Genomic DNA, 23,999 nt, shown 5'->3' on the forward strand with positions numbered 1-23,999 from the left:
ATGTCAAAATCTCTCTCTCTCTCTCTCTCTATCCTGCACAGAAATCACCTCAAGGCTCTAGAAGAAGCCAAAAACAATAGCCCATGAGAATTAGTAGATTATCACGCATGAAAATGTTAAAGATAGAAATTCCCTTCTAAAAACATGGTCTTGAATCAAATTAGAGATGATCTGGAAAGTGGTATGAGATTCATTTCACAAATACCGGCCACCCCGTGCGGAATCTCCTAGTTATTTGAGCACATATTTTGTTCTTCTTGTCATGAACTAACTTTCTTTAACACTTCTCTTTGACAAATAAAGTTATCTACGTCCTCATGCGAGGCCGTTACTAAAAATTAAGGGTCAATTTGGTATCCGACCCTTGTTTTGTGTGCCCAACGGTTATTTTTACTATGTAAACCCCCATATGAGTTTCCTTTAGGCTAAAAAACTCACTATGACCCTCTTTTACATTATCTAACATGGTAAAGTATAGAATAGAAATCGCTTACACTTATGACACCACAAAACATGCATAAACACCCCAAAATTAACATATCTAAAATTACTAAATTTGTGATCAAACTTAATCTTTTATGTCCTCTAAGTATTTACTATTTTTAAACATTAAATATAGATGCTAAAAATCACCGAGTCAAATGAACCCAAAAATACGTACATATGAGTACGTTACATTCTCTCCAACAAAAAGAGTGTTGTCCTCAGCGCATGAGCTGAGGATAGTGAGTCCTCACATGATCCTTGGATAACCAAGTGGCATCTTCAATTGGATAAGTCTTCCATTTTATCAAGAGATCAACTATGTCCCGATGTTTAAGCTTCCTAACCCTGCAATCCAAAATTATCTTTGGTTCTATCTCATAATTTTTTCACTCTTGTACTATCACCAAGTATGTGATTTGGATCATCCACATACTTCATCAGTAAGACAATGTGAAATACATTATGTGCTTTAACTCCTTCTGGAAGTTGTAGGCGATAAGCTTGTGTTCCAATCTTCTTAAGTATTTTGAAAGGTCCTGCATATGTAGGTGTCAATTTCTTAAACTTTCCAAGTCTTTAAGAACTCTTCTTTGGTTTCATCTTTAAAAACACCAGTTGACCCTCATTGAAATCTCTTGGCTTTGTTTTCTTGTCTGCATAGATCTGTTGACGACTTTCTGCAACTCTTATGCATTCCCTTATGTCTCTTGTCTGCATCTCCATTTCATCAAGCATATGTTTACTTATCTCAATCTTCCCAACAGGATCATAACATAATACAGGTGACATGCAATCTTGCCCATATAATGCTTTGAATGGAGACATTCCAATAGTAGACTATGGACTACTATTGTATGTATATTCCACCATATGTAAGTATTCATCCCACTTTCCAAGTTTATCCATGCAATAGATTCTTAACATGTTCTCGAAGATTTGATTCACTCTTTGTGTTTACCCATCACTTTGAGGATGATATGATGTAATCATATTTAGTGATGTCCCAATAGCTTGAAAGAATGGCTGCCAAAAATTTGAAGTGAATCTAGAATCTCGATCCGATACTATACTTTTAGGCATACCATGTAACTTGAAGATATTCTTTACAAACACATTTGTCACATCCATAGCAGTATATAAACTCTTGATAGGCAAGAAATAAGCGACTTTTGTAAGCCTATCTACCACCACAAAAATTTTGTCATACCCTCCTCTAGTCCTTGGTAGCCCAGTAATAAAGTCCATTGATATACATTGCCACTTCATCTCTGGCACATCTAATGGTAACATAGAACCTGGTTTCTTTACATGCTCAGCTTTCACCTATTGAAATTTTAGACATTTTGCCACATAACCCCTTACATGTGCTTTCATTCATGGCCAAAAGAAACTCTTTATAGTCTTAGTATAAGTCTTCTAAAATCCTCGATGTCTTGCTATGGCAATATCATGAAGGTCATGCATTAACTTGATCTCCACAATATCAGGTATGCATAACCTTTTCTCATAATATAATATTTCCTCAATTACTTCATGCTTTGTGAATGCATCCATTTCCTCTTGTGACCTGTATTTCTTTGTCAAACTCAAAAAAGTTATTTTGAAGAAAGAATCTCTTGCGATTTCACTCTTTACATGTTCTCCCAAACTATTATGTATGACAGTCACTAAAGCAACTCTTGGTTTTCTTCTCAATGCATCGGCCACTTTGTTTTCTTGTCCTGGTCTATAATAAATGATTTCAAAGTCATATTCCTGCAAAAATTCTATCCACCTTTGCTTTGCATTCAATTCCACTTGGCAAAACAAATGCCTGAAAGCAAATTGATTAGTTTTTAACTCAAACTTAACTCTAAGGAGATAATGCCTCCATACATGCAATGCATGCACAACAGCCAAAAATTCCAAATTATATGCTGAATAATTTCTCTCATGAGGTTTCAGCTTACATGACTCAAATGCAACCAAATGCCCATCTTGCATAAAAACCCCACCAAATGCTATAATACTAGCATCTGTTATTACAACCAAGAAGCTTTTTCCAAGCTCAGGCAGTTTAAGAACAAGGGCTGTAGTCAATGCATGCTTTAAAATCTGAAAACTCTACTCATACTTGGTGTAGAACATGTATGTAGAGCTTGTTATCGTTTATCTATAGAGGAAAGTGCAGAGCTAAAAATTTAATTGCAAAAATTGCTTGAGCAAGGATTTATTAGGCCTAGTGTGTCACTATGGGGTGCTCCTATTCTCTTCGAAAAGACGAAGGATGGGACTATGCAAGTGTGTGTTGATTATAGGGGGCTCAACAAGTTAACGATCAAGAATAAGTACCCATTGCCAACAATGGGGAATCTTTTTGATTGGCTTGCAAGGAGTTGCAAGCCAATCAAAAAGAGTTGCATATTTTCTAAAATTGATCGGCTTGCAAGGAGTTGCATATTTTCTAAAAATGATCTGCGATCTCGTTATCATCAGATTTGCATCAGACATAGTGATATAGCAAAACTACGTTTAGAATGCGTTTTGGGCATTATGAATTTGTTTATGATGCCATTTGGATTAACAAATACACGTGCTACTTTTCAGTTGACCACATCCGACCGTTCATCTCCATTTGCAAGAGCCAAGGTCTTGAGCGGGAGGATGCCTTCTTGGTGAACTTCCCATCTACTCTAATGATAACGTCATGTGTACCCCAGGGTGTCTATTAGGGCATGTTTGTATGCTCTTGTTTAGCTGAGATCTCTGCAAAATGTCTTATTAACAAACAAGAAAAGAAAAGAAAAAAATAAAATTTGTTATATTGGTGCCAATCACCGAATATAGCCGAGGGAAAAAACCTAGTGGGAGAAAAGTGCCCTGGCTTGTTGGTCTTATTGTGGAGTTGATGAGCTTACCCTTGCACTACTGGTGGTGGATCCGTGTCCACTTCTGCTGGAAAGATTGTATCAATCACTTCAGGATGCAAGGACAACCTTGTACAAAAGCCGGCCTCTGGAGAAGGTGGCAGAGGAAGGATTGCTTCCTCGCTAAAATATGGCATTGGTTCTATGGGAAGGGTAAGCAGACAATTCCGATTTTGGAAGTGCTCAATATAAGTACCCATAGTGATCCAAAATTGACATGTTGAGGCTGGGGGAAGAAGGGCTTGCAAGATAGGTGGTTGCAAGTCATTTATGCATGTATCCCTCCATTGTTGTGCTTGAACCTCCTCAGGTAATCTACGTTAATTTGGTCCTCGGTCTGGTACTCTCACATCAAGAAGGTTATGGCGTTGGGATGTAATTCCCACAATTTGTTTCATTAAGCCTGTGCCATACCATCGAGAGTAAGAGCGGCATAGCCAACAAATGTGTGAAGCTTCCCCTAATACGAGTCGTGCACATTCTTGACAACGTGGAAATGGATGATGCTGTTGATAGAATAAAGTGACAAAGTGATGCCCACAGTAAATTTCACCTAAGGGAGCATAAAAGTACCTATAATGAGTTTGAAAAGGAGGAGCACTATAACCCTCGCGATGTTCAGGTTGAGTACTATCAGGGTTAATGCATGGTGGACATGTATCTCGCCAAGTATCCATCAGGAGGTATCTGGGCGTAGAACAATGAAATTTAGAAACTTCAAACTTTATACACTCATATCCAGCATTACAATCCCTATAAAAAACAAGTAGATACGATCATCTCAAAAAGAACACAATCCTGTAATGGCAAAAGGAACCACATTAGTAAAAGTGAGACTATTCACACACTGATCTACCAAAGAGCTTCAATTGTAGTGTTAATGCCTTACCTTTGGTTTTGGGTATGTCCTTCTTAACAGGTGGGAAGGATAGCAATTGTCGAGGAATTTGAGAAAGATAAGAGGATTTAGGCAGTGAAGTGCTAGAATCTATGCTCAAAGGAGACTCATGTAAAGTTGGATTTGTCTTAGGTACACAAGTTGATGGTGGATGTGTGTAACAAGGAGAAGTTGGGACAACTGGTGATTCAATACATGTTTTGGGAAGGGCAACACAAGGAGATTTGTAGGTGCTATCACAACCACCTATCCTATCTTGAAGAGGTTGTGTTGATTTCCTTTGCACCCACTGATATGAAAAACCAAGAGTGGCTTTTGGAATCTTATTGATACACTCTTCTAGCTCTAGCAACCCATGGCATTTGGGAAGCCAAAGTGCTGTTGCACCCTCATAATAGCCTTGTGCTTTAAGAACATGCTTTGGGACCCAATGAGTAACAATCTGAGGCTTAGGCTTGGAAAAGATATTCTTTTTAGGAGGTTTAGCAACTAGGCTAGATGGTACAAGTTTGTATGCATCTTTGGGTAGCCAAATTGATGATTCCTTCTTGCCTAGCCTTCTTTGAGCAGTGCCTAGAGTAGTTGGAACATGCCAGCCATGGCCCTCACTTGAGGACTCATCGATTATCCACATCATTTGTCTTGGAGCTTGAAGAGCAGATGTTGAAAGTGGGTTGTGTAAGGTAGAACTACCACCCTTTTGGTATGATAAAACTCATGGAGCAGTAGATCCCAAGATGCAATCAGAATCAATTTGCAATTTGTATTGTCTATTCTTCCAATCTAATGTGAACAATTGGTAGCACTTAACCATGATCAACCAAGAACAACATCTACCACTGCCTTGGACTTACTAGCCACATAAAAGGGAATTGACATCTGGTGATCCTCAATGGATATCATAATGACACATTTTTCCTCTATAGGGTTATCTTCACCTGAGAAGCTTCGTAAGTCAATAGGAATGTGCACAAGTGTTGGTTGTCCCAAGGCTACCCATGTGTCAAATGAGAGAACATTATAATCTGCACCAGAGTCAATTAAGACAGAGACAAAGTAGGTAGTCTCATGAAGATGAAGACACACGTGAATATTGAAAGGATCGACATATTGTTCATCAGTAGTAGCCAACTGTAAGGTCAACACAGAAGCCTTCCGACGCTCCTTGGCTTTTGCAACTCTAGCTTTAGCTTCTTCTTGAGCCTGACGTTTAAGTAGGTCATGTGCTTCTTTTCGTGTGTGGGCAGCATGCGTTTGTTGAAGCATGGCTTCAGTTAATGGTTCATTGTATTTCTTGAGACGACTTCCATTAATGAAGTTAGGCATTTGCTCACCTTCTAGTGTCTCTAAATGCACTGCACCACTTGGAGTAAGCTCATTAATCACAAACAGTCCTAGGCCATGTTTCTTGAGCTTTCTCTTATGCTTCTTAAGTGTGTACAAGAGCACAAGGTCCCCCTTTTTGAATCGGCGAGTTGTTACATTTCGATCATACCATTTCTTTTGTCTCCTCTCTCGGCATACATCCCCATTACAGCCAATAAGCAGGTCTCGTCAAGCTTTTCCAATTCATCAATGCGTTGAGAAAGCTCATGATGACTAGTCCAGTCCAATTGTTTAGCAACTCGTAGAGTAGGTACAAGAAATTCAATGGGAAGAATTGCATCTAGCCTAAAAGCAAGCTCAAATGGGGTTGTGTCCCATAGATGTTTTATAGGCTGTTCTATATGCCCAAAGAACTGAGTGCAACTTTTGCTCCCAATCAATCCTATATCCCTCAACAATCTTTGTGAGTGTTGTGCAGAGAATCTTGTTAGTACTCTCATCTTGACCATTGGTCTGGGGATGATAGGGTGCAGAACGCTTGTGAATTACCATAAATTCTTGAAGTAAAAACTCTATGACCTCATTCACAAAGTGCACACCTTGATCACTAACGATTTCAATAGGTAAGCCATAGCGTGTAAACATGTACTCATATAAGAACTTGGCTGTGGTTTTGGCATCATTTTTGATTGTAGCCTTTGCCTCTACCCATTTGGTCAAATAGTCAGTTGCGACTATAATATATTCGGCATGCGTGTGACGAGCTGGAGGTTTAATGGGACCGAAAAAATCAATACCCCATTTGGCAAAAGCACGTGTGCTTAACATAGGCCGCAATGGCATATTGTCCTTTGTGATGGGAGGTTTGGCCCTTTGACAATCGTCACAACATTTTACATATTCTTCGGCCTCCATTTGTAAGGTTGGCCACCAAAGCCCAGACCACCTAATCAACTTAGCTATGGTATTGCCCGAAAAGTGTCCACCCCCAACACCTGTATGTGCATGAGTCAAGATTTTCAAGTAGTCAGCTTCACATACACACATGCGTAAGTTGCCATCCTTTCCCCTCTTGTAGAGTTGGCCCTCTATCAGCATATAGTTGGCCGCTTCAACTTCAATAGCATGCTTTCGATATTTAGGAATTATTCGATCAGTATGACCATGCTGAAGATAGTCCACAATATACTTACTCCAACTTGGTGTAGTTGAAATTTGGAATAATGTGACATTATGAATTGGTTGTTAAATATGACATGAAGCACAATTACGAATAAATTTTTCAGCATCCGCATGCATGGTAGGCCACCATTGCCCATCCTGAGTTATACGTCGCACACAAGTAGTAGCTAATGCATGGATTCCACCCTCGTGCCCATGCCAAGATCTCCTCATATTGGTTAGGGTTAGGTATAAGCCGCAACACTCCATCATTACCCTAACGATATAATCTCCCTGAGATTGAATGATCGCCATAGGTCCACATTAGGACCCGCTAGTTGTATCTCCCCACTTGTCAAAATTTCTAAGATGGGTTTAGACCATTTAGGAGCTGTCTCTACAAGGAAAAGTGTTGAATCTAACATATCATCATCCACACCCACAGGAGCTTCTCCAGAGGTGATTCGAGACAAATGGTCTGCCCTAAGATGAGTTGTTCCTTTTCGGACTGCCACTTCAAAATCAAACTCAAGAAGGATGACAAACCACCTCACAATCCTTCCAGTTGCACAAGGCTTATTCACCAAATATAGCAGTGCTTGATGGTCTACAAAAAATATAAATTTGTTTGCTAAAAGGTAATAGCGAAACTTTTTCAGTACATATATCATGGACAAACCTTCTCTTTCTGTTGTGGTATAATTCTTCCCAGCATTGTTCAACTCTCAACTAGCATATGAGATTGGGAAATCCTTATTATGTTCTCCCGATTGAGCCAAAATACATCCAATTGCAAAGTTTGAAGCATCAATATGGACATGAAAAATGTGGTTCCAATCTGGTGCCCGTAAGATGGGTGCAGACACTAATGCTTGCTTCAACTTTTCAAAGGATTCCTCACACTCGTCAGTCCAATTAAACTTTACAAGAAGAGCATATAATGGTCTAGCTAGGACAGCGTACATGTAGATGAATCCACGATAATAGCCACAATGTCCCATGAATATTTGTACCCCTTTAGGGTTGATAGGCCGAGATAATGAGACAATGACATCAATTTTATCCATATCTGTTGAAATACCATTGCAAGAAACAATATGGCCACTTGTCAGGATTCAAGCATATACGATAAACTTGACACTTTTGAAACACAAGTCTAAGGTGTTCTATATGATCATCACGCTCTTGTGAGTGAACACATAAATCATCCATGAAGATCTCAAGAAATAGCCTAAGCTACTCCTTGAATACATGACTCATTAACCAGTGAAAGGTTGCAGGTGCATTTGTTAGACCAAATGGCATAACACGATAGGCAAAGATGCCATCTTCAGTAGCAAAGGCTGTCTTGTGTTGATCCTTCGGATCAATTGACACTTGATTGTAACCGGAGAATCCATCCAAGAAACTATATGCCTTTTTCCCTGAAACACATTCCAAAACATGATCCGTGATTGGAAGTGGGTAATGATCACGTACAGTAGCTGCATTTACCTTCTTGAGGTTTACACATACTCGAAGTTTTCCATTTTTCTTGGGCACCACTACAATAGAGGAGACCCATTCAGTGTGTTCAATCTCATAGATAAATTTTACCTCTAAGAGCTTGTCTATTTCTTCTTTTATCTTTCGTGTAAAATTCTCATTGTAAGTATAAGGACGTTGCTTGGAAGGCTTTGCATCCTCTCACAATGGAATTGTATGCTGACATATGCTTGGATCAACTCCTTTGAGGTCTTTATAACTCCAAGCAAAAACATCGCGATACTCCTTTATTGTTTGAATTAATAACTTCTCGTCATCTAAGTTCAAGTCTGTGGCAATCCACACATAGCGAGGCTCTTTTCCTGGCTCAGCGATATCAATTTTTTTTGCATCTTCTGGACCATCATATGAAACCCCTGGCATGCTTGGTTTTTGTCGCATGGGCTGTTGAAGAACAATCTTCCGATCTTGAAGAGTGTACTGTGTGAAGTTGGGGGGAACATTGAGACCTTGTTCTTATCCACTTGAGTCATCACTAATTGAAGACCATGTGGTTTTGAGCTCTCTTTTGCAATCTTGCATCAGATTTTTTGTTCAACCTTTATCTTTACACTTTCGACACTCTCTTTTGAATCTGTTTGAGACTTGAGTTTTTGTTTTGGTCTCTTTGTTTTTTTGTAATTTTTGCTAACAGTTTTTAGCTTTTCTCCTGGTTGGAATCCATTTGATCGTTTTACTTGGTCTTTGATACTATCTTGTGCTTGGACATAGTATAGATATCCATTCTTTCCTGAGAAGTGAGGTGGTGGTCGAGAGTGTTCATTCTTAAACTCCTCGTCTTCTTTTTGTATTCTCTCACATCGTTCTCTCTCATCTTGTTTACAGATTCTCTTATGGCTCTTACAGCATTTACGTTTAGGTCGGCTCTTCGAGGGATCTCTACTTGAATCTCCCTTCCTCTCAAGAATAGGCATGCCTTTCCTAACTCTTCCTCGGGGGTTATCACATCATCATCAAAATCAGAGTCCCATCCATCTTCCTTATCAGCATCATTAGCATATTCGAGTGTTAAATCCTCCACTAAGACTTCCTCTGCATGCAGTGCTGTTGTGGATGCATCCCCATAGTACAAATCATCTAGAAGGTCACGTGGTTGTACCATTCGTATAGGAATAATGTCATATCCATCTGAGTCACAAAATTGAATTGGCTTAGGTGAAGCACATGTCGATAATGTTGCAAGGACATGACTCCATTCTAGGGGATCAATTAAGTGCTCAGGGAAGGGTTGTGGAATGTATGCCTCATCTGATACACTTCGATTACCCTTAAGTCTCTTAGTGTTGAAATCCTTACATGAGGCTCCACACATCCACAGATCTTCTTGCCCATCTGACAATGTAACTCCTGAGCCCTCAGATGAAGCAGAATCAAACTCATCTATAGACCTTGTTACATCACGATATGAGTGATTCTTTAGGTTGACCCTTGTGATGACAGAATCATGTCGGAGGTACAAATAATTGTATCCCCAATCTTGAATCATTTGAAATTGTCGCATGAATGGTCTACCCAATATCACTTCATAGTTTGGATGCTTTCCAAAATCCACTACTGCAAATGTGTGCTCATATTCAATCCCACATGTGGTGACCAATATGTCCTCTATCTGCTAGCTGCTGCAAGCGCATCCTTGTACTCCTAATAGCTGGTTTGCCGTACTTTTCCCAAATGGACCTTGTCACAATGCCCACTCCTGCACTACTATCAAGTATTGCAGTTGAAGCTACTTTTAGCACTTCTAATGGGAGGGTAGCATTTCCCTGATCGTCCTCACAAAATTTTCCTACTTTGTTGATAAGAACTGGCATAACATGCTTTGTCTCAGGGTGTATAGCACATTGATGGTGACCCTTTTGTAGCAATACCTGCTCTGACAAACATGTGGCAATATCATTCCATCACAACTCTGGTCAAAGCTTTATCAAATCAAGCAAAGGTAAGGTACAAGCCAGTGGTGCTGACAAAATAGCTTGCACGATACCCATATCCATCTCCTTTGTCAACCTTCTATGCATGGAGGGCATCCTCGTTAGCATCAATAACTTCATCATTGCATGGGAAGGCAAGACTATGTGGTGGCAGAACGCCTTCTTTCAATGGGGTGTCAATTGGTGCAGACTTCTCGCTATGTGCAGACTTCTCGCTAATGAGCTTGTGAGATCAGCTCACTTTTCATTTCCCAACTTGATGACACTTCTGGTATGGTTTCTAATGTTGGCTTAAGAGAGGTGGGGCCCCCGAGGGATAGGTGGAGGTGGGCCCTCAAGTATTCGGATTGAGCTTCCCTAATGAGTTACTGATGTACAGCTAGATTGATCTTCTCCTCACGAGGGTTTGGGTATTCTTGAAGCTTCTTGGGTAGCTCAGATAAAGCTACAATGCGACTTCTATGAGCATCAATGATGGCATCTAGAGTCTCGTTCACCTTATCCACAAAAACAGAACCCCCAGAACTATCCTCGGCGGTTGTACTAACCTCATCTTATGTAACACTAGGCCCAGGTTGGGGTTGATGCTCCTCATGTACTTCTTGGGATGTACCATCGTCAAAATTTTGGTCCCGGAACCATTTTCCCATAGTGTCAGTATGGGAAACTGGTAAATTTTAGGTGATTTTCGATCCTCAAAAATACGCTATTTTTTTGGCCTAATGTGTTCGAGGGGGTTCAAAATGGGTTCTGGCAAAGTTTGAGCCAACTTAAAAATTTTTAGGAAAAAAAAACCTAAAAATTTGACCTTATGCACTTATGGTCGGAACGTCATATAGACACTACCATAGGGTCTAGGGCACCTTCTAGAGTACCTACACAGGAAAGTGGGACGTAATCGGTAGGAAATTTGGTAGATATTGCTGAAACCTTTTTCGAATCCCAATTTGATACTCTTTCCAGGACAACTAGCTCGTTGGCTATGGACAATCTAGGGCCGTCAAATAGTCATCCCTTAGCCCCAAATAGGACACCCACAAGATCTTTTAATCCATTTGAAGCCGACACCATGGGGTTACCACTCAATGTGAGACTTCAATATGTCTACACGAATGCTCAAGGAGCTGAGATCTTTAGGGATCCACAATGGTATCTCGTTAAGATTGCAGAATTTTTCTCAGAGCTTGATAGAGCACCTCTAGTCAATGACCACGGTAACATGTACATGGGTGGAGATGGTGTTCGCTACGAAGTCACCTATCATCCAGAGAGTGTAGACAAATTAGGAGAGCTCTCTAAGAGTGAGTTCCTAGATTTATCAAAGCCTTCTGGAGGAAGGGAGTCTAGAGATGATTGGCTCATTGAGCCGGACATGCCTGGACCATCCAATGCCCAGTCCTCAAAGCCATCCATAGATGATTTACTTTTTGTAGATCTAAATTTGGAAAGGGACAGGAAAGGCAAGAGCAAAATGGATCAGGGGGCTGAGAACCAATGGGAGTTTGTACGACAAATTCCAATGACAAAGGTCTTTCAGGATGACCCACTTCAAGAGATCTATAAGGACTCTTTAGAAGGATATTATGCCACAACTAAATTGCCAGAGCTAGATCTTCCTCTAGCACTTATGGTGGTAGTCAAGAAGGTTGCAGGATACAAGAACCAAATCGTTTTGATAAATGGGCCAATGAATACTGAACCTTAGATTGGAAGGAGATTCATGAGCTCACGTGGAAGTGTTCTCAACTAATATAGCTAAACTAGGAGAGACAGCCTTTCTTGGAGAAACTGTTGCTCCTCCCCTACGAGAGTACTAGAGAGGGACCTTCAACATCAAAGTGGACCACTGCAAGTAGCCCAACTCTAGCACCAAGATATTATCCTACACCAAAAGTGCGACCATAGATCACACCACAACAATGTTTCTCTCACATGACAATCGGAGGGTAGGGGAGCCAACTCGGCCTCCCACCATAAATGCACCTCCTGAAATGCGGGTAACAAGATCTTTGGAGGGGGTTGGTGAGACAGGTAATAGGGGACCCACACCAATTCGGGAGGCATATGGACCACCTTACCAAAGAGAGGAACCACTGAGAGTGAGAGGCCGTAGGCCTGATGATGAGTATTCAAGACGAGTAAGGCCATCAACTCTTCAGAAACAGGTAAAGAAGTACGAAGGGTCGGGATATCCATATGACCATGTAGAAGCATTTAGGCAAGCAGTTCGAGCTGAGCAAGTGACTAACAAGCATACGCAAATTGAAGGGTTTGGGCTCACTCTTGAGGGAAAGGCCCTTGCTTGGTTTCAAGCACTAGAGGCTTCAGACAAATCTTCTTTTACGAGTTTTGGAAGACAGATTCATTGCTGCTTTTTCCTTGATGGGGATGACACAGTAGCAAGCATCTACTCTTTCAAGCAAGGTGAGACTGAGAGTGTTAGGGACTGTGTAAATAGGATGAAGCAGTACATTAATCGTTGCCCAGAAGATGAGAAGCCCACCATTTCTCTCTTCTTAAAAGGACTCAAAAATTCAACACTACACACACATCTCTATGTAAAGAAGCATACAAATTTCAATGAGTGTTGCCATGATGCTATGGATTTCACAGATAACTTCAAATTCCAAGATGGTACTGGCCCTGAGGTGCAACCTAGAGATTAGGGGGTGATAACCAAAGTTCAGGGTCTAGCGCACTAGTAAATCCAGACCACATAGCTAACCTAGTACTAAGGAGATTGGGACTGACAAACCTATCACCCACCCATGTAGCCACAACAACAGCAGCAGAGCGAATGAGGAGTGTACTACCTACAGGTCCTCATCTTTGTGGAGTATGTGGCGGTAACCATAAAACCGAAGAATGTAATACCTTTTCTCCTCTAGTCACAAACCAACCCACAAAGAAGTGGTGCCAGGCCTGTGCTTGGAATTATACCCACACCACACAACAGGAATGTACTCGCATTGTCAGAATGAGATAAGAACGTGAGCAGCAAAGGGGTGTAGTGGCTCCACAAATGCATCAACAGTACACTAATTTTGAACGTAAGCCACCGATGGCACAAGAGCAAGCATGACCTGTACTTGGAGCTCAACCGCCTGCTCGTGGGACTGCTCCTGTGAGGTTTGTTGACTATGACAATTCAAATATGTGTAGAGACTTGGTAAACTCAAGCTGTGTGGAGGAGGAATATGCATCATATTCATCCAAGGAAAATCTCTTTGAGAGTCCCGCATATCCAAGCTAAGCACTGGCCGGGGGAACAAAATTCTTTGATGTTGCTAGGCGGCTACCAACCTAGGACTCCAAGCCCCTCAGGTCAATGGCAGCAAAGGAAAGTAGAAGCCATACTAATGGGCCCCTGTTATGAGTGCGGAGAACCCCATTAGGCTCGTGATTATCCACATCGCCCAAGGCAAGCAGCTCAATCCAATACAACAGTACCACAGTTTCCACCAATTGAAAGATATTGTCTAGGGTGTTGTGTAGAACACTTTCCAAAGGATTGTTTGTTGAAACCACATGAGGAAAGCACCTCTCAACCAATGGTCTCACTCAACTTTGCAGTTCCATCGCCACACCTTCATCAGAGAATGAGGATGTCGTGCCACTTAGAGTCATGACTAGATCACAGACACGAAATGCCGAAATGCAGACTGATGAGACACCTCGAACTAGGGATGCAAAGGCAAATCTAGTGGACAAGACCCTACATTCCAATAGAAAAAGGACCACTAGGAGGAAAAAGAACCGCAACAAGCAAACTAAGAGTGCATCCACAAATTTTTGCGGCAGAAAATGAATTTTCTTTTTTGGCACCTCCTTATCTGGTGCGGTGGCGGTCTTTATGGTGCCGTGTGTGGGTCTCTCTGCGCGGTGCGCTGTTCACACACAGTTGCCTTCTTTTATTATTATTATTTTTTTTCCTTTTTTGAAGTGCATGTGCAGTGAACTCAATGCGTGTGCAGTTGTGAGATTTGCAGCGAATTCAATGCGTGTGCAGCTGTGAGATTTGCAACGAATTCGAAATGTTCAGTCTTCATGTGTGTACAGATTTTGGTTTCTCTACAGGTGCAGGTTAAGGAGAGAACTAAAATGTAGGTTTAATAGAGAACTAAAATACACAAAATTAAAGATGCAGAAAACTAAACTAAGCTAAGAACAGAAAATAAAACGAACATGCAAAAAATTGAAACTGTAAAAACTAACCTCAGAAATGCAAAAATAGGCCTCTCTCTTTCACACACAAATTGAAATTGGCAGGTTTAGCGCCTATCTCCAATCCTTCCCGTGTGTTGAATCCTTGTCCTGACCTCAAGTGAGAAGCGTAGCTAGCCAATTGCACTCAAATTGCAAGACAAATAAAGAGAATTTAACAACAGATTAGTCTTAAATAAGTACCAAAATTAGTCCCAAAGCCTACTCTCCTATCCAACAGTTTTGCAACCGATTGGAGCTTAACAAGGAGTGGTAGTGTGTGTATGGTGCTCAACTAATGTAGGCACTCGCTCCCCGCCGCCGCAGAGCGGCGCCATTGTAGAGCGGTTCTCTCTACCGTGCAATATAGTGCTCATAGAGTACTACCGATCAACAAATGAGTTAAGAAACACAATGTCAATCCGAGGACTCGAACCGATTAGTGCATGAAGGCTTATCCCATGAGGGAGAGCTCACATACACAAACCACCACTTGACGATTCAACCATTCAACACCTTAATCAATCTCTCAATCCCTTAAATCCACTACACTAATCAAGAGAACAAGCAATGCATGGCAATCTCTTAATCCCATTCAAACATTGATTAAATCTTAGCTTTCCCTAATGCCAGCAAATCCATAAGCGTGCATCTACTAATCCACAAGCTTAAGCAAGCATAGAATGTAATATTCACAAACCCACAAGCTCATAGAGAGAGTCTATCCATGAATAACTCATTGCCAATGAAGTGGGCAAGAGCTTGCATCAATGGAGACTACACACACACACACTACAAGCATGCAACATACACAAGAGAAAGAAAGAAGCATTCAACTAATCATAGATTAATCTACTTCAATGATGCTAAAATAGATTAAGAGAAAGAAGTGGAGCTATACTCATTGGAGCTTGATGCTCATTAGAGTACAATAGAGAGAGTGTTAGAGAGTTGCCATAGCTTGAGAGCTCAAGAGCTTCACTCAATAGCTTATGAGAATGGCCAAAAACGTACTCTTTCTTTAGCTAACATCTCTTTTATAGAGATCTCACTAACCCTAACCCTAGGCCTCTTTCACACATGGGTGGACAACCCCATAAGTGAGCCTTGCTTAATACACTTAGAACTCTCATTTAAAACCCACATTGGCCTAAAACGATTTACATTGCACTTCGGCACAAAAATATGGAAAAATTATGTGCGTCTTTATGTTCCCATGGCTACAATCCCGCTCTCTCACATTAATTGCTTCCGGCCTCCTTCCATAATCCGTGTTTCCATGAGTGTTCCCATGGAACAATGCCAGTCCTAGCATTGACTCTAGCAAAGCCTGGATGAAGGTCGCCAATGTTAAGAGTTTCGTATGTGACCACGTCAACTTGTGCAAACCAAGATGGACATGCTAAGAAGCATACTAGATCATGGATGATGCAAGAGAAATAGAAAAAATATCCACATCCTAGAGCATATCTACTAGTAGCGTCTATGTCCTCAAGGCATAGAGCGCAATGAGCATCACAGAGAAATGGTGGTGCATCGTGAGAGGTCACCAAAAACGTCCATAACAAGCCCTCGATACAAGGGTAGCTAAGGAACTACCAAGTTAGAAGACCTGCGAAACTTTTACATAATTTGAGGATTAATGGTTGTGCCTTGATTGAGAAATCCTCTCCATGATTATATGCTACTCTGCCTTAGCTCTATCACTTTTTGCATGAGCCCTAGCCTTCTTTGAAAGTATACCTTACAAAAACATTGATTATTTTCAATAATTAGGTATAATTAAAAGATAATTTAAAGTTTTGACCTTAATTATAAATCTTTTTGAATATAAAGAAAGAAACCTACAAGGTGGATGTCAATATCTCTCGCCCCACATGCCTTTGTAGAAGCTACCTTTCCAATCTGCAATGCTTCTCTAAGTGGTCAATCTTTGCTCTTGCCTCTAGCAACTCCTATATAGGAGAGTCTTTCTCACAAATGGGGGACTCACAATCAGGCAAACCATTAACTTTAAAAATATAGAATAGCAGATATAAATATGTGAATAGAAAAATTATAACTATGAAAAACCTATAGAAGCAATGAAAATTAGATATAAATATGTAAAAAGAAAAATATACCACTATGAAAAACCTATGGAAGCAATGAATATGTATAAATACCTCAGCATTGGTGGTCAGCATCGATCATGAAAAAATACGCACCACATGATGGATGCTCTCAGTGGTACTATGCACATCAATCCCCACCTAAGTGCCAAGTGACAATGGTACAAATGGTGGATCTGTAGCAACTTCACGTAGAGTTGGTGGAGGCCATCTCTCCTAGTCTCGAAGATGAACTCAACCACCACCATCACCATGCCGATGGCTGGTGTAGTCAACCTGCTTTCCTAAAACAAACTCTACGTATAATTGTGTCACAAAGTAGATGGGGATATATCAATTGTTCAATATCCTCCGATATGCGACAACACATTGAATATAGATATGTGCTACCATATGAGGATGTGAACAACACAAAATAGTAAGGGGCTTCCGTGCTGCAGGCCATATCCCATATCTATCACAAAAAAGGTCTCAATATACTCCATCTCTAATAGGTCAAGGCTCACACACACTAATGATATCTCAAGCAATGTGATAGTGTAGCAATATGATGATGTGCTATCCACTCATCCTGAAGGCTACGAAGGGATGAGAGCCTCGTCTTCAAGCCTGACACGATATGTAAAGTAGTTGGCGTGTCCCTAAGACTCCTACGAATAGATGCTAACTCATGCTATCTCTGTGAGACTGATGAGGTCCACAATAGAAGAGCAGCCCTCCTTGCATTACTCCATGCTACACCTAAGCCTAACACAAGCGGGGGGGGGAGGGGGGGAGGGGGAGGGGCAATGTAAAAGGATAATGTGAAAGGTCCAACTACTAGTGCTAAGAAAATAGAAATCTAGCACTAATGAATCTAAAACACCATTAATGTTGGATTCAAAGCCCACTAGTTGTGCTTCAATCCAAGAGAGAACACAAAGGAAGAGAGAGTGAAATAGTGAAAATGACACAACAGAATGAGGGAAAAAAATCTTAGGGATTTTATAATCTAGATCAAGGTCATGGCGTAACTTTTAGGGTTTGGAGAATGAAGGGCTCTGATTATGCATGGTTTTACCATCGGTAAAATGAAAGTCTTAGATTTGTTGAGTGTATCTCAATGGAGATACATGGATGTCTCTCCGATTAGAACCATGTATCTCGATCAATATAAATTTATATCTAAGATCACATATTAGTACCTCGATCAAGATACATGAATGAGTTATATCAGATCTCCGTATCTCAATTGAGATATATCAACGGTTGAGATCACATTCCCATATCGCTTTCAAGATACGTGGGGAATCAAGATGGCATCACTGTACATGCTGAATGTACATCTAAATGGGCTGCTATGTGTATGTCGAGGAGCGAGATACTTTGCGGAATTGATGTGCATTTGAGTGGACTTAGTATCTAAATCAAGATGTCTAGGTAGTGATAGTGACGTCTTTTAGTGACATGGACTGTGATCGAGGTACAAGAGCTCTTTCGAGGCTACTGGCATGGTAGTTCTTGGTATCTCAACTGAGACATTGGGCTATTATCTTGGGAGACACATTTTAAGCTATAAGTGATGTTTATATCTAGATTGAGATACCCCAGTCGTGAGTTTTTCTTCTTGCATTATGTCCTATTTTTTTTGAGAGTGAATGCCCAACCATCTACACAATCAATTGGAGGCTCTCTAGCATTAGGAAAAGTAACAAGCACACATGCTAGGGGTTTATGTCAGTTTCTAATATTAAATAAGGAATGATATACAACTTGATGACAAACTACCTCCTCCAACAAGGGGTGAAAGAAATAATAAAAGAATCTCTTAGTAAACGTTTTTTTATGGTCACTATCATAAATGAGGTTACATTGCATATATGATGCTTCTCTGATTTTTTGTACTTAATGCATAGGTATTCAACAAATGAAAAGGAACCATTGAGTACCAAAGGATTTTTTTATTGTGGAAATTAAGATTGCACAATTGATACCCCCTTTATTGTTCGTACCCAAGATTGTCATGGCATATACAAATATTTAAAAGGAGAGAAAACCCTTTTTCGCACCTAAGTATGGTGTTGTTTTCAAAAGAAAAATTGTATGTGATTTTTTCTTGATAAGGAATGGATGTAGAGGAAAGCTTTATTAATCCATAGATTTAGTGATAAATCAAGTATTAAAACCAATGGTATGGTTTCCCTTTAAAAAAAAAGCTTTGTGAATGTGTTTTATTTTGAGAGCTTATGCATAACCATTGTGCATATAGCTAATCATAACTTTTTTTTCTTTAAAGTCTTAGACATGAAACAAAGAGATTTAATTGCTTATTTTTCTTGCATCCTCAAGCTTCTTTTATCTATTACCAAAAAGGAAACTTAAAAGGAGAGCACATATTCGGTAACCTTAATTTGTTTATCTTTCAAAAAGAGCTTCAAGAAGCATCTCTATGAAAAAACTTTGTACATAAGCTCATGCATATAGTGTATACATAAAATGATTGTAACATTAACAAGAAAAATAAGAAGAAGAATGGAAGAAGCTCATGCATATAGTGTATACATAAAATGATTGTAACATTAACAAGAAAAATAAGAAGAAGAAAAAGAAGAGAATGGAAAATAAAAGAGGAAGAAGATAGTAAGATTTTCTTGGGATATAAAGAAGAACCTTACATTGCTTAAATAGAGAGATGGAGAGAACCCTCTTGAGATCTCAATGTAGCAGTGTAGGTCTATGTAGCTATTGAAAGAAAAGATGGTATGGACTTCCTTACATATAATCAAAAACCTTGCATATAGGAAGTATATGAGTTTGGAAAAAAAAAGATGTTTCACATTTACAACTGCTTGACCACATCAATGTGCATAAACTAGTGACTAACAAAATGGCCCCCATGCATCCTACTCCAAGCCCGAAATAGGGGCACAAAAAGAAGGTGGTGCTAAAATCAATAAAAAAAACTAATATATGTATGTATATCCTAAAATTAATAATAAAAACTAATATATGTATGTATATCCTAAAATGGCTCCATTTCATAAATACTTATTAAGGATACATTTGATAGTAAACTTTCCCATCTAGAATAACTATTAAAAAATCTCTCTTTTATACATAAAGGAAATCCACACAAATATATTTGTGGTATGAATTTAAGCAAAATATAACTTGGATATATACTGCATCAAATTTGATACTTGAATTTAAATATGGGAAATAATCATCACCTCCATTCTATCTTAAAAGCTACCTTGCCATAGAGGGAACCTCAATGCCCTAGAGGCTATGTAGCACTCTTCCAACCTATTTGCTTCGTTATTATGAGTGGAGGCCTTTGTGGGTTGTAAGGATACTCCTTTACATCTTAACATGTTCAAAAAAAATATCTCACCCTTGGGTTATTTAGGCCACACAAACATTGCTTATGGGAGGCTTATTTTCTATGAGCATATTTGGTGTCTAGAAGATTACCTTCAAACACAAAAAAACAACAGCTATATTGAGTAATATACATGTGATGTAACTCTAACATCAATGCTCTACATGTCTTAATTTATAGTAGAAATTTTTAAATAGACATGTGGAAACACATGTTTAATTATAAAAGCTTTCTAGTAAACTTCAAAAGCAAAAAATTGTAAATAAGTGGGTGGTTTTGTGTAGCCTTCATGTGGAAACATAAATGTCCAAAATGTAAAGTAGACATGTGGAAACACAAGTTTAGTTACAAAATATTTTCTAGAAGACTTCAAACGCAAAATCTCTAGATAGGTGGGTGGTATCATACAGTCTTCATTATTTTTATTTTGAAAATAAACTCCTACTTTGTAGGGAGTTCTTTTTTCTATGTATAGAGGTGTGTGTCAACTAGTTCTCACATCATTTTATGTATAGAAAACCACACTACATTTTTATCTCCTTCTCTTACACAAATGTTCTCTCTTCTTTAAACCATTCATAACTCTTTTAAACAAACAAAAGTGAGCATATAATCTTTGACAAAGAATAAGACCATATTAGGGAGTTTAAAAAAATCCCATTACTTTGGTAATTGACTTTTTAATATACGTTTTGGCGTATCTTGAGCATACAAATTCCAACATTTTTAGAGAATGTGGATTTAGAGCCTTTTCCGATGATATGTCACATGAGGGGGTTTTGACAAAATCTTAAAAAGATTCACTCTGCCCTCCATTTTTTGATCTTGTAAAATGGAAGTTGAGATTTTCCCAAAATCCCTAATATGATCTTCAATGGGTTTGTAATAAAAAAAAAAAGTATTCCATGATGTAAGAGTAATAGTTTTTGGTTAGGCGTGTCGATGAATGGCACAAAAAAAGTGGCACCCCTATTGTTTCATAAAGGCACCCATAAGTTTACATTTAAATGTGTTGTTATGTGACACCCATAAGTTTACATTTAAATGTGTTGTTATGTGACACCCATATTATTTCTCTCCTAGTGGTGCTATCAAGGTTTCCTTAAGCCTTCCCTCCCTTGAAAAACTTCAAGAGAAAAATTCTTGATAAATGGTATTGCACACTTTGCTTTGTTTTTGTTCCAAAAATAAACTCTTACTTTGTAGTAAGCTCTTTTTTTCTATGTATATGGGTGTGTGTCAACTAAATCTCACATTATTTTACATATACAAAACCATATGGGTTTTTTTCTCCTTCTTTTGCATGTGATCTCTTCAATAAACCCTTCACTAATTTTTGGGACAAAAAATGTGAATATTTATTCTCCTTGAAAAATATTAGGTTTGTACTCTTAAAAATAAAGTAATCCATGAGTAGGTGTCACTAGTAGGTGTGTCGTAAACCGTACAAATATAGTAATGCCTCTATTTCCACATAAAGGCACATATGGGTTTATATTTAACACTAGATTAGTAATAAGACATAAAAGTGTCGTGAACATATTTATGTCATGTTTACTGGCCACCTTCATGGAATTATTTAGAACACACGGATAGTGAAAAAAATAAAAATCAAAGTTCTCCCTTTTTCATATAATGAGGTATATAGTGGAGGGAAATTAGGATTTATTTGGGCTCACATTGGTTACCTCTAGGCTTTTGAATTTCATAGAATTCATAAGCTAAATAACCAATCAAAATGTGGCACATCAATTTCATAAACCACTTGTTACGCTTCATCGACCATGTACAGTTGTGTAGCATAGTCCACTTGTTTCACTTGACCACAATACAGTTGTCATGGCACTCTTTGTTTCACTTGACCACAATACAGTTGTCAAGAATGGCACTACTTGTTACACCTCAACAACATACACCCATCAACCATGGTCTCAAGCTATGCCAATAACACTAGGTAATGAGTATTTAATGTGGGGTCACCCACAATAACAATTCACTAGGATGGCACACTAGCGTTTGTCGGTTGTCCCCATCGTACAACTAAGGGTGGACATTATGTAACATGGGGAGGCATGCTTTATTGCTCCATAGATGTAAAGATAAATCAAGTATTATAACCAATAGTATGGTGTGTCTTAAAACAAAAGCTTTGTGAATGTTTTTTATTTTGAGAGCTTATGCATGACCATTATGCATATAGCTCATCATAAAGTTTTTTACAAAAAGACACGAAATAGAGAAATTACATTGCTTGTTTTTTTTGCATCCTCAATTCTTGCTGGCTTGCTTGCTGTACCATCAAAAAGACGATATTGGGGAATACGAGAATTTCCCATAAGTTTGGGACACGTGGTCAAAACTTTGGATTTTCCATAACTTGAACACCATTACTCCAAATTGTGCGCTTTAAAGCTTAATAGATCCCTCTTTTCAAGCGCTTTCCAATGATAGGTCGCATGATAGGGTTTTGAGAAACTTATAGACATGTTAATCGGGTCCCATCTTTTTAGTATTACAGAAATGGGACTTGGGAGATTCCCAAACTCACGAATATGGTGTTCAAAAAGGAAACCTGAAAAGAGATAACATATTACGCAACCCAAATTTGTTTATCTTTTCAAAAAGAGCTTCAAGAATCATCTCTATGCATAAAGTATGTACATAAGCTCAAGCATAAAGTGTATACATAATTTTTTTGTCACATTAAGATGAAGAAGAAGAAGAAAGAGAAAAAGAAGAAAATGGAAAATAAAAGAGGAAGAAGGTAATAAGATTTTCTTGGAAAATAAAGAAAAACCTTACCTTGATTAAAGAGAGAGATCTCAATGTAGCAGTGTAGGTCTGTGTAGTAAACAAAGCATCTTATCTTGTTTTTTATTTTCCTAAAGAAAAATGCACATTGACAAAGAAAGTCCTTTTCCCTAATACTTCTATATGGATTGGTTTATGTGCTAACACCAAGATGTGCAACGCTTGTGAAATTTGTTGCAAACATTTCACCAAGCAAGAAACATGGCATTATCTTGTAGCACTTGGGCATATTGTCGTCATTTTTTGAAGTTCAAATGGTTTGTCATCATCTAATAGCTTCATGGTGATATTATTTGGGTATGATTTTGAAATACATTTAAAAAAACATATCGATGAAATTCCCTTTAGTACTTCCATCTTTCAATATAGAATGGACAATTATGAAGCGTAATAGGACCTTATGAAACACATAAAAACAAAACCCTACTAGGTCATAGCACCTAGACAATCATCACCCTATTAGTGTAGATACAAAATGGTTTAGAGATAAGAAATTGCCTTGTACGCTAATCTCTATATAAAAGAATAGTTAGGTGCAATCAAGGTGGGCTCAAACACCAAGTTTGTGAGCATCACTACCAAGCTTGATTTTGAATGAGATACCTTTCCCATCAAAATTTAAAATTCAAGTAAGTGAGTTTTTTGGTGTATATATAATGTTTAACCAGAACAAGTTCTTGTATTTTATTTTTAAATTAAAAATAATGTTGAAACTCTTGAGAAAAATCAAGCATGCCTACTATAATAGTAGCTAAACATATAGTCGAATGCCTTGCATATAAGAAATGTATGAATTTGGAAAAGAAAGATGCTTTACATTTATTCCTGCTTGACCACATCAATGTACATAAACTAGTGACTAACAAAATGACCCCCATGCATCCTACCATAGTGGTTCCAAGCCAAAATAGGGGAGCAAAAAGATGTTCTAAAAATAATCATAAAAACTAATATATATATATAATCATAAAAACTAATATATATATATATGTATGTATGTATGTATATATATTTCCTAAAATGGCTCCATCTCATAAATACTTATTAAGGATACATTGTTTTGTAAATATTCACATCTAGAATAACTACTAGAACACTCTCTTTTCTACAGAGAAGAAATTAACACAAATATATTTGTGATATAATTCTAAACAAAATGTAACTTGGATAGATATTGCATCGAATTTGAGACTTAAATTTAAATCTAGGAAATGATCATCACTTCCATTCTATCTTGAAAAATACTTCACCATAGAGGAA

This window comes from Cibotium barometz, chromosome 51 (assembly GCF_041138505.1).
Source record: "Cibotium barometz isolate CiBa-2024 chromosome 51, ASM4113850v1, whole genome shotgun sequence".
In the NCBI taxonomy this organism is placed as follows: domain Eukaryota; kingdom Viridiplantae; phylum Streptophyta; class Polypodiopsida; order Cyatheales; family Cibotiaceae; genus Cibotium; species Cibotium barometz.